Here is a 12,094-nt window from a genome sequence, read left to right as displayed (position 1 = left end):
GATACAGCAGAACCTCCTCCGGACTGGAAGAAGATCAGGGTTCGGGCCCAGTTCTTAGATCTTCCAGGCCTCTGTTTCGTCACATGTGCAGAGGAGCAGTTATTGTTGAGGGCTCTGACTTGGAAATTCTCTAGATTTGGGGCACAGTTGGGCTGTGTGGTCTGAACACTGGTGGGATGCTATGGGCAGCCAGCTTTGGGGATGACGGCTTTTAAAGGGCTCCTGTGTGTGGAGGTCCAAAGGGCATTGTTAAGCCCTGGGGGGAATTTATAAACTGCTGTTGAGTTGGTAGAGAGTAGATGGTCTGGTAGAAGCCAGGCTCCGTGGTAGCTCTGTGCCTAGAGGCTGGGTCTTGTGCAACTGACCAAACTCTCGCAGCCCTGATCCTATCCATTATCCTCTGCAAATGAAGATGAAGCACTGGGGGAATGTTATATTGGTGAGTGCGTTATGAGGGACGGGCCCCGCCTGCCGATCCACCAGCTTCCTGCTTGGTCTTCCATTTCAATAACACCTAATTTGGCAACTCACATTTGCCTGCAGTTGTAGCGTGGTTCTGTGGCTGTGCACCAGCCCCTGTTTTTTGTTCTCTCTTCAGCTCTAGTTTAATATTAATATTGACTCATGATATTAAACACCTAACTTAACTGCGGACACAGTTTCTCCTTAGAGACCAACAATATTGGTTTAGAATGTGTCGCAAGGAAGACATGAATTCTTTCCTAAATAATTATGCCCGGGGTTAGTTGCATAGGTAACAGTAATTAAGCAAATCCCTGAGATAGTGATTTACAAATTATTAATGCAAAGTGTATTTTCTTTCTCTCCACTGTAGATTTACTTTATCATCACATCCATGAAAAATGTTAATAGAAATATGTATATTTAATATGCACCTATTAAGGATGTCATTTGACTTTTCATTTGCCGCTTTAAACCACTTTCAACTCCAGTGCTTTTATAAATTACAATTTTTGAGGCAAAGACTAGGGAAATAATTCACCTAATTTTTGCAAAGTACTTTGTTCAAAATATTTTGCAGGCAAATTTTAACCTTATGAAACTCCCATTCCCCCATCAGATTATGTTTCGTTTTGAATGTAACATTCCACATTTGTTCGGTAAGTATTCAAGTGAGCTCTTTGTGGAGCCCTGGGCCGGGCACCTAAGTGCTGTAGAAATTGAGAATAAACATTTGACTGTTTTTGCTTTTAGTTACCTTGGAGAGCTCTTTCATTGTCAAGGTTGAAACCTTGGAGAGCTCGTCCTTTTTCAAGATTTTCAACTCCATGCAGACCTTTCCAGCTCTGTAAACCTCCAGGCCCACATCCCCTCTCAGGTATCCTGTCATCTGAAACCAAACTCCACCTCTAGGCTGGTCTTCGGCTGGGACGTGCCTTTGGCTGGGCCTTGAAGTGTGGAGGTTGAATGGGTGTGCGGAGAGAGGCAGGGGAGGTGTTCTAGGTAGCAAAGCAATTAATTAGGAATAAAACAGGTGTGGTGGCACCGCTCTCAGGCTCCTGTGGACTTGGGGAATGGAAGAGAATTAAAGCAGGTAAACCTTGTGTTCCACTGATGATCAGTGAGGTGGTGTCAGTGCACAGAATGGACTGGAAGGACCCTGGAGGCGGGGGGACCAGCCAGGAGGCTGTTTTACTGTTGCAAGTATACCATAGGACAGTATCGATGACAGTGAGAGACCATTTCCATCCTTTTGGATGAGAGGGCCATGGGCCCTTTGAGAATATAATGAAAGCCGTGGGTGTGATCCCCAGAAAACTATGCACACATGGACCACATATCATGTGTGATTTTGGGGGTTGGTTCACGGGTCCAGTAGGTGATTTGGGATCCCTGAAGGACACAGGAATATTTGCACAGTCTAACTGGTGGGAGTAAATAGGGAGACTCTGGGAAAGAAGGGAACACGTTTAGTTTCGTACAACAGGACAGGTGAGCGGGGGTGTGCTCAGGACAACTGGACCCCTGTCTGGAGCTGTGAGGAAAGGCCAGGCAGCATGGCTGGAGCAGGAGAGCTGAGTCATTTGATTCAATTGCAAGAGTTTATATTTTGAGAATGAACGGGTTTCCTGAATTAACAATAAGCAGAAAGCAATCAAGTATTTCCCAGCATAAATGCTGGGGGCACTATTTATGTGGGTAATCTTCCTAGAAGTGTTTGAGATCACTGTGATGAAAGCCATACATAAAGGAATAGACTCTAGGTGAATCCCTAAGTAAATTAGTTCATTAATATTCATTATGAAGCTTAAAAATTAAATGTAAGATGTAAGACTCAAGATCAGGATAAAAGATGATCATCTAAAATTATAGTTATTAGGGCCTTCCCTGGTAGCCCAGTGGCTAAGACTCTGCACTCACAATGCAGGGGGCCCAGGTTTGATCCCTGGTCAGGGAACTAGATCCCACGTGACGCAACTAAGAGTTAGCATGCTGCACCTAAAAGATCCCGCATGATGCAACTAAAGATCCCTCATGCTGCAACAAAGATCCTGCATGTGGCAATGACGATCCTGTGTGCCGCAACTAAGACCCAGCGCAGCCAAATAAAATAAAATAAGTAAATAAATAAAATTTTTAAAGGGTATAAATGCTTTAAAAAATAAATAAAATTATAGTTATTAAAATAAGCTTAAGATGAGCAGATACATCAAGATGTCTCAGATTTTCAAAATTGCTTTCGCAGTGTCTACAGGCTGCAAGGGAAGCAGTTGTAGGTCAGGATAGCATGCCTCCGCATCCCAGCTTCTCTGCCTACATCACCCCAGCTGGCAGCCAAAGCAGCAGCATCTTTTGACCCTGTAACCTGCACTCAAGGTGGGGCTTTTTGGAGACTGATCTCCTGGGAGCAGATGTGTAGAAGTAGGCTGCTCTCCCAGAAGAGATGAGGGAAGATGATACGGTTCGTTCCCAAAATATCCAGGGCTGCCATCCACTCTCTGCAAGAAATCACCACTCTGACATTTGGATTTGGGGAATTCACCAGTTCTAACTGGAGCCAACGAGTCACACCTATTTCAGAGACTAAGGGTGGGACACATCCCTGAATCTTCCCTCAGTCACGCTCCCATGCTGTCACCACCTTCCCAAAAGTTCTGGAGGTCATTGGGCAGGCCATGCAGGTTCCTGAGTGGGTCTCAGCTGACACTGACCACAGTATAGCCATGAGCCACTCCAGCCAAAACTGAGCATATGTCATGACTTTCTTGGAACCTACACCATCTGTTCACTACAACCTATGCTAGGTCTCTCCATACAGGGTCTTCAGATAACCTGAAAGCAGAGGCTTTAAAATGGATTTTGTGCACTGTTGGTGGGAATGTAAATTGGTACAGCCACTATGGAGAACAGTATGGAGGTTCCTTAAAAAACTAAAAACAGAACTACCATACGACCCAGCAACCCCACTACTGGGCATATACCCTGAGAAAACCATAATTCAAAAAGAGTCATGTACCACAATGTTCATTGCTGCTCTATTTACAATAGCCAGGACATGGAAGCAACCTAAGTGTCCATCGACAGATGAATGGATAAAGAAGATGTGGCACATATATACAATGGAATATCACTCAGCCATAAAAAGAAACGAAATTGAGCTATTTGTAGTGAGGTGGGTGGACCTAGAGTCTGTCATACAGAGTGAAGTAAGTCAGAAAGAGAAAAATACTGTAGGCTAACACATACATATGGAATCTAAAAAAAAAACAAAAATACTGGTTCTAAGGAACCTAGGGGCAGGACAGGCATAAAGACACAGACGTAGAGAATGGACTTGAGGACACAGGGAGGGGAAAGGGGAAGCTGAGATGAAGTAAGAGAGTGGCATGGACTTATATATACTACCAAATGTAAAATAGATAGCTAGTGGGTAGCAGCAGGGAGATCAGCTCCATGCTTTGTGACAACCTAGAGGGGTGGGAGAGAGAGGGTGGGAGGGATATGCAAGAGGGTGGAGATATGGGGATATATGTATACGTATAGCTGATTCACTTTGTTATAAAGCAGAAACTAACACACCATTGTAAAGCAATTGTACTCCAATAAAGACGTTAAAAAAATGGATTTTGTGGATACTTCTGGGCAGAGTGATTTACTTGCCAAGATAATTGTGACACTTTCCAGGAGCTACGTAAATTTTGGGATCCATTTGGATGGTTATGGCGTAGGAAGTCTAAAAGCCCCCTGCTCCCCAGAACTTGCAACAACTGGAATGCTGTTGCTTATTTATTTTTACAGCACTTGTCTCTTATCAGAAAACATCAAATGACAAGAGAGGTGACTCAAGCCAAGGATTCCAGTGTCTGGTCCTATTAGTGGATGAACCATCTTACTGGATGAACTGTAGCTCTGTGCAACCTTCACTGATGTTTGGAATGAGGACCCTGAGATACATACCATGCTGCATCATTGAGAAAGGATCAGACAAGAAATCCACCAGTTTTTACAGGTGTTATTTACAATAAGTGTTGATGCAAAATAAGATTTTCTCCTTGACTTCCAAATGCAAAATTTCCAGAACTGTCTTGGTCTGCTCAGCTGGAGGAACCAGGGCTGGCTTGGTGGGGACCTGTCCTGGGTAAGGGGCTCCTGGAGGGGCTTAGACAGGCTTCATCAAAGAGCTGGGTTTAAATCAAGGAGAAAGCAGAAGACAGTGTTAAGAGCCAGAGAAGCCATCCTGAGCATCAGGTACAAGGGTCAGGAAAGACCATAAGCAGGGAACAGGGTGGGGGACAAGAAATGAGGGGTCAGGTCAGATGGATGCTTGTATGACAGACAGTGACTTGGGACCAGCCCTGTGCCGGAGGAGGCAATGGCCCTGGGGGGCGGGGCGCGGGGTGGAGGGGGACCTGTTCTAATGGGAGGTGACCAAAGGGATGTGGGCAGATTGACCAACTAAGAGATGCCAGAACAGAATGAGGAAAATTCCAGAAAACAGAGGTTATATTTTTCAGACAGGAATAAAATCCTAAAATTAGAGTTTGAAGTCTCCTTGTGTGATGGGTATTTTGCATATCTATGCACAGGACTAATAAATGCTTATTAGTTACATGGCTATCCCTTGTCTTAAGCACAGGCTTCCTTCCGGTGTTTTGTGTGGTCTGGTCTCAAATTGCCTGAGTAAGCAAGGGGCTGCCCAGGCTTCTGGGGTATTCGTGGTGCAGGGTCTTGTCATCAGGCCCATTTTTCTGAGGCGATAACAGGTCTTTCCTCCCTCCCTTTGTCCTTCCTTTTGAATAGTAAAATCCCTCATGCCAGGTGAAAAGCCTCCCTTTCTATTGGCGCATTTGAAGTTCCTGTAGGTTGAGGGTCATGAGCAGAGTAGGTCAAGCTGGCTGGAAGGAGCCTGGGCCCCATGTGGCTGTGGGTTTTTCACAGGCAGTGGCTTGCCGGTGCTGAGTCTGGATTCCCAGTGAGCCTGTTTGCTGCTTCTGTTGCCTTGTCAACCGCTTCTCCTGGCTTCTCACTGTGCTTCTCGCTCTTCTGTGATTGTGGGAGCAGTTCAGTGAGGCCCCCTCTAGCCTTTCCTCACATTGGCCTCACCTTGAGTTTTCCAGCTGGGGCCATGTACTACATGGGATGCTCCTCCTGGGAATGACACAGGGTTTTCAAGAGATTAAAACAAACAAACAAACAGAACAAACCCTGGGGGAATGTCATCCTTGTGTTATGTTCCCTCAGCCCTTTGAGCCCAGGGCAGGGATAGGAATCTTGTCAGTGTTGACTAAAAGAAATATGGGAAGAAGTCAGATGCATGGGACACATTTAGGTGTTGGTGCAAAGCATAACCATCACTTCTGGCAGTTCTAAAAATTGATAGGATGATACGACATGTCAGTACTTTCAAAATCTCAGCCTCTTGTTAATACGCTGGATCCTAGAGATTCTTGTTTTTTAGTTCTCTGGATGATAGTGGTTCGCCATGAACGTTTGCAGTTATTCAAGGGCGGGAGATCAGGTTTTCCTGAACATTCTGATTCTGAAAACTTCACTTCCGGAAGGTCATTCATAAGCGCACTAACACGGAGCCCAGTGTCGCTGGCTGGCATATTAGAGACGCTAATTTAGTTTTCTGTCTTTATTACGTGATCCCTTTTAAAAGAAAAACTCCCCCAGTACTATTCATCCAATTGCTCAGTCTCATGTCATGATGTATAAAGTTTTACTGTAATTGAAAAAGCAATGAATAATACCCCAGCCAGTATATAAATCACAAAGTTCATTAATTCAAAGCACTGAACATCAATTTGTAGAAGACTGTAGCACAGCGTAAAATAACATTACTTACAGTGTAAGAATGGGAAAGTGAGAATTAATTTTATTTTAATTTTTAATGCACTTTGCTCAAAAAAGATTAAACATTAACATAATTTAATATATATGCTGGCATTTATTAAACCACTGATTCATGAACAAATTAAGCAACACATATTTTTTAAGTATTAAAGATTCAATAGTGATAATTAACTTGAATGTCAAAGAGGAAACCATTATCAGCACATTCTGCAGAATCCCCTAAAGATTATGCAACCCATATGCTGAAGGATTGTGAAAGGTTGTAATCAGCTACTTGATAATCCCAGGAGAGGTTGAAAGACATTATGCTTTTGCTTGTTCTGATGAATCAGTTAGCTAAACGTTTGAGGATGGCAAAAAATCAGGAGATGAATTTCTGTCCTTGATGCCAACTTTCCCTCTAACAGAGAAAGATCTATTTCTTCTATTTAGGCAAATCAAGCTGCATTATGGAGGTTCTGTCTACAACGTAACCATAACTAATGATGCAGAAGGGAGGGCTACACTGGGAATGTTGCTTAGTCTGAACGACCATCACCACTAGGTGATTTCACTGCTGAGGTCTTCAAATTTGAGGGAGCTGCCTTGAATTTTGATTCTTTAAATACAAAAACTAACTCAAAAGAAGTAGCAAATTGAGATGATTTTTCACTAAAAGGAAAGAGTTGTCACTCGGGGGACTGAATTAGTGGATAAACCAATCAGGGACTAAACCAACATACACTGTTACGTTGTTTTTTTCCTTGTTGTGAAACTGCACTTTTTTTGTGAAATTCCACTTGGCTGGTGTTGAAATTGTGCATAGGATTCCAAGTTGCTAAAAAAAGGAATCTATTGTCTTTGAAATTTGTCAATGTATTTGTCTATTCTAACAGGGCCTTTTGGCTTAAATTATGTAGTTTGATAGGCTACAATAATCAAATTGAATGAGTGCCAGGGTCCACAAAACACACCCATAAATTCTGTTGGCTAATTAACACTTTTTTATGTTCATAATTTTTCTGCAAATGAATCTCTTCCACTCAAGCTTGTCATCTGCCTCGCATCAGTGGCCTCCGCTGGTGCACCCCGCGGAGTCACTTTGGCTCATAGTTTGTAATTATTTATGCAAAAAATTAGCAATCAGAATTTGAAATGTATTTAAATAATCCTGGAAGAAATAAATTTGGGACGGAACTGCCCTTTCGAAAATAACTTTTTTCTCCTTTATTATAAAGGTTAAAATATTCATTTTATATTATTCATAAAAATATAAAATTGAATATGTATCTTTCTCAGAGCTCCGCTATCCAGATGTCACTTTGTTTACATACATAACGTTTTTTTGCAAATATACATATATATTTTTCCAAAAGTGTGGTCATACTAAGCCTATTGTTTTAAAACCTGTTAAGAAACATGTCATAGGGAATTCCCTGGTGGCCCAGTGGTTATGACTCTGCGCTTTCACTGCCAAGGGCAGGGGTTCAATCTCTGGTCAGGGAACTAAGATCCCCTAACCTGTGGGGTGCGGCCAAAAAAAAAAAATGTCATGTATTGTGACAGCTTTCCATGTTAACAAGTATAAATCGGCTTCATCGCTGTGAGGCTGCATAATATTTTACTTTCTGGACCTCTAGGTTGTTTCCACTTTTCACGATTTGTAATAGACTGAATTGTGTTCCCCCCAAATCCGTATGTTGAAGCCCTAACCGTGAATGTGACTATATTTGGAAATAGGGCTTTTAGAGAGGTAATTAATGTTAAATAAGGGTAGAGCCTTAATCCAATATGACTGGTATCCTTATATGAAAAGGAAACAAAGCCAGAGCAAAGCCACGTGAGGATACAGCGAGAAGGTGGCCATCGGCAAGCCAAGGAGGTCTTAGGAGAAACCAACCCTGCTGACACCTTGACCTAGAAGCATATCTAAGATAAATTTTAAGACAAATTTCATGAAAAGGTCTAGTTCAAAAGTATTCCCTTCAGCATCTCTTCTTCCCCTCAACCTTCTTCCCCTCTATTTTCTCTTCTCCTTTAACTTTTTACACGTATTACCAAATTTCCATCTAGAAGATTTCTACCGAGGTATCTTGCCACCATCAGCATGTAATAATATCTGCTTTCTGCACAAACTGGTATTTTCAGACTTAAAATCTTCACCATCATTTATTGTGGTGAAATTTGCATTTCTTTGACTATTAATAAGAACGCTATCTTTCTACCTGATTATTTGTAAATCTTTTATGAATTGCATTTTTTTTCATTTTCCCCATTTTATCAGGGAGAGTCACATTTTCCTTATTCATTTATAAGAGCTCTTCATATGTCTTAAGGATATTAGTCCAGATGACCTAGTTTTTTTTTGAAAAAAGATTGCTTCTCTTTTTACATTTGTTTGTGACAGTTTTCTGTAGTTCAGAAGTTTAAAAATTTAATCTAGCAAAAATTATTTTCTTTTTGGAATTTCTAAATTTGGTGTCATACTTAGAAATATCTCATTTGACTCAAGATTTTTAAAATACCTATATTTCCTTCTAGTTTTTCATGTGTTTTAAAAATATTTCATCTTTGATCCTCCTAGAATTTATTTGCTACTAAGAAGAGCTAGGGATATGATGTACTTTTTCCTCCAAACTAAAATTTATTTCAAGATCATTTATTGAATAATCCATACTTTCTTTACTGATATGAAATACCATATTTATGCTAGATCAAACTCTGTTTCTATACTCTCTATTCTATTATATCTACCTAGTTTTAAACCAGTGTCTTATCCATATAAATTACAGTGGATTATTATAGCAATATATTTTAAATCTGGTAGAGTAAGTTTGTTGGACTATTTTAATTTAAATGGCATTCTCAGCTCTTATTACAAGGTTATAAACAATAGTCTGCATGGGATGAAGAAGGGCATTGCTATTACCAATTGAGTCTTTAATTTCATCTCTGCTGCAGTTATACTGAAAAAATATCTCTTTCATTGTCCCACCATGTCATCTTACGAGCATTATCTGCTAATGTTTGTGTTTCCCTTTCTGGATTATGAGATCCTTGAAGGCATCTTGAGTGATATTTCCCTCACTTGGAGTGATAGTTTATCACCAGTATAAAGCATAGTACTTAGCATGCAGTTAAAAGATAGTTTTGCTTTTTATTTTTTAAAATAAAAAACAAGGAGCTTTTTTTTTTTTTTTTTTTTTTTTGCAGTCCGCGGGCCTACTCACTGTTGTGGCCTCTCCCTTTGTGGAGCACAGGCTCCAGACGCGCAGGCTCAGCGGCCATGGCTCACGGGCCCAGCCGCTCCGCGGCATGTGGGATCTTCCCGGACTGGGGCACGAACCCGTGTCCCCTGCATCGGCAGGTGGACTCTCAACCACTGCACCACCAGGGAAGCCCAGGAGCTATTTTTTGTTCTCCATCTTTTTGATAACTTTTTCATTTCTTTTAGTTGATTTTTTTTTTTTGCATTGAAGCATCATTTCAGTATTACCCCCAAATTCTCATAAGCTGTTTGTAACACAAACATGTGTTTGTAAGTTTTTTGTAAGACGATGACTTGAATTAGATCATCCTTGCTTAATAAGCCTGCTTTTAGTGACCCTGTTCCAACAGATTTATTAAACACTTACTATATTCTGTAAAAGGGTCAACCATAGGATCCTGTAGGATGGACCGCTAGTAGCAGTGTCAAAGGAGACTGAATGAAGAAGAGTTTTTTGTTATGTTTTGGTCAAGGCTGAAGCATGTCTAGCACTGTGTCTCCTCTCCCGCTTTTAGGTGGGCAACCCAGCCTAGCTTGAGAAAGAGGGCAGCGCAGATTAACAGTGGTAAGGGGATGGATCTGGGTGTGTGTGTGTGTGTGTGTGTGTGCATGTATAAAGGCAGCACCTTTACAATTGTACTTTTTTGGTGGCACAGTGGTGTCTGTGTGGGTACTTTCATTCCTGTAGGAGACACTGAGAATTAACTAAACATTTTCAAAGGGTTGAACCCTAAGAACTTAGCAAAAAAGAAATTGGAAAAATATAACTCCAAAAAAATCCTCTGTCCTTATACCTAATTCAAGTTAGTGGCTGCCTTTGGGGAGAGGGTGGTTGGGAAGTGGGTTTGGAAGGGTACACAGGGAGTTCAACTTTATAATATTTTATTTCTTTTATTTAAATCAGGATTTTTCAGCCTCAGCACTGACATTTTGGGCCAGATAACTCTTTGCGATGGGGATTGTCCTGTGCATTTTAGGATGTTTAGCAGCACCTCTGGGCTGTATTCACTAGATGCCAGTAGCATCCCCAATTGTGACAACCAAAAATACCTCTAGACACCATCCAATGTCCCCTGGGAGTCCCCCGCCCCCCTGCGGAAAGCCACTGATTTATAATAGAAAACAAATAAGCACAAATAGAACTAATTAATAGAAAAGAAGAGAATATTTACACGTGCTAATTGGGGGCAGGGGTAAGCACATAATCATTCGTTGTATTATTCTGTGTCTTTAAACTCTTCCTAAAGACTCAAAAGAAAAATGTATCTTTGTACTCTTTTTTAAAAGATCCAAATCTTTTAGCTTGTGATAATCGAAAGTGATGTTTCCAATAAACTTCTGTCTTCATTCCATGATAGGTTGGGCACATTCTTGCAGAGCCAACCCTGGGGGATTCTGCTCTTTGATCTGCTGCTTCACACAGTTATTTCAGAGATTTTTGGTAATTCATCTTCACTCCTGATTGCTGTATGTTGGCCTAGTTTATTGCTCCTGCCTGATTCCCAGCAATCCATAAAGCCCTCCCTTCATATTTTTCCCTGTCTAATCCACTCTTCATACTGCACAGAGCGATTTTCCTAAGACACAAATATGTGATGTCCCTTTACTTAAAATCCTTCAAAATCAGGTCCAAATTTCTTCCCAGGATGCAACCTTGTAGTGCGATTCCTATGCAGATCACCTGAAGTTTGCAGACTTACAGGTTGAGGGCACTGTCCCTGATAAGACTGCTCTCCTTCAGATTCCAGTCACAAGTTCAGGGGCCCCCAGCCTACCTGCACTTCTGACCAACTGGCTACAAATTCAGGGGTGCCCTCAACCACCTAGAGCAACTCATAAAACTCTCAAGAAAGTACTATACTCACAACTACAGTTTTATTATAAAGGATGCAAATCAGGACCAGCCAGATGTAGAGCTTCTGTGCACTTTCCTAGTAGACTCAGGATGCACCCTCCTCCTTGCACATTTGATGTATTTGTCGACCAGGAAGCTCACTGGAGTCTTGGGGTCTCGAGTTTTATTGGGATTTCATTACATAATATGATTGATTGAATTATCAGCCAGGTGATTGAACTCAGCCTCCAGCCTCCTTCCACTCCCTAGAGGTTGGCTGGCTCAAAGCCCCAACCCTCTAATCACATGGTTGATCTTTCCAGCATGACTGGTCTAAGTCATGACAGTCATGCTGGAAAGTCATCGCGTTAGCATAAACACAGGTGTGGTCAGGGGCCACCATGAACAGCAAAGGATCACTCAGTAAATGCCAAGGATTTAGTGTTTACCACTGAGAGACACAAGGACCAGACAAATTCTTTACTGTTCAACACAGGGCATCAGGGTTCTTCAGGACGTGACCCCAGCCTCTCTCACTTCACTGCAGCTGCATAGCCCTGGTTGAGAGTCCTTGACCACACCTTGCTGTTTTAGAAACTGGACTTCTGCACATGCTATTTCCTCTGTCTACCTGTGTTTTCTCCTTTGTCTAGCCAGGGAACTCCTTCTTATTTGTCAAGACGTAGGTGAGCAGT

At 41.7% G+C, this 12,094-nt stretch overlaps 1 non-coding gene across 1 annotated transcript; it reads left to right on the top strand.

Moving 5' to 3' along the window:
• Positions 1 to 2,346: 2,346 nt before the first annotated feature.
• TRNAV-CAC (transfer RNA valine (anticodon CAC)) lies at positions 2,347 to 2,419 on the top strand. Its single transcript has one exon. It is a non-coding gene; the product is annotated as a tRNA-Val (tRNA).
• The last annotated feature ends 9,675 nt before the right edge of the window (positions 2,420 to 12,094 follow it).

The sequence above is a fragment of the Aethalodelphis obliquidens genome, unplaced genomic scaffold (assembly GCF_003676395.1).
Source record: "Aethalodelphis obliquidens isolate GAN/ISIS:26980383/991018 unplaced genomic scaffold, ASM367639v1 scaffold21, whole genome shotgun sequence".
Taxonomy (NCBI): Eukaryota; Metazoa; Chordata; class Mammalia; order Artiodactyla; family Delphinidae; genus Aethalodelphis; species Aethalodelphis obliquidens.
This window is presented reverse-complemented; position numbering and strand designations above follow the sequence as displayed.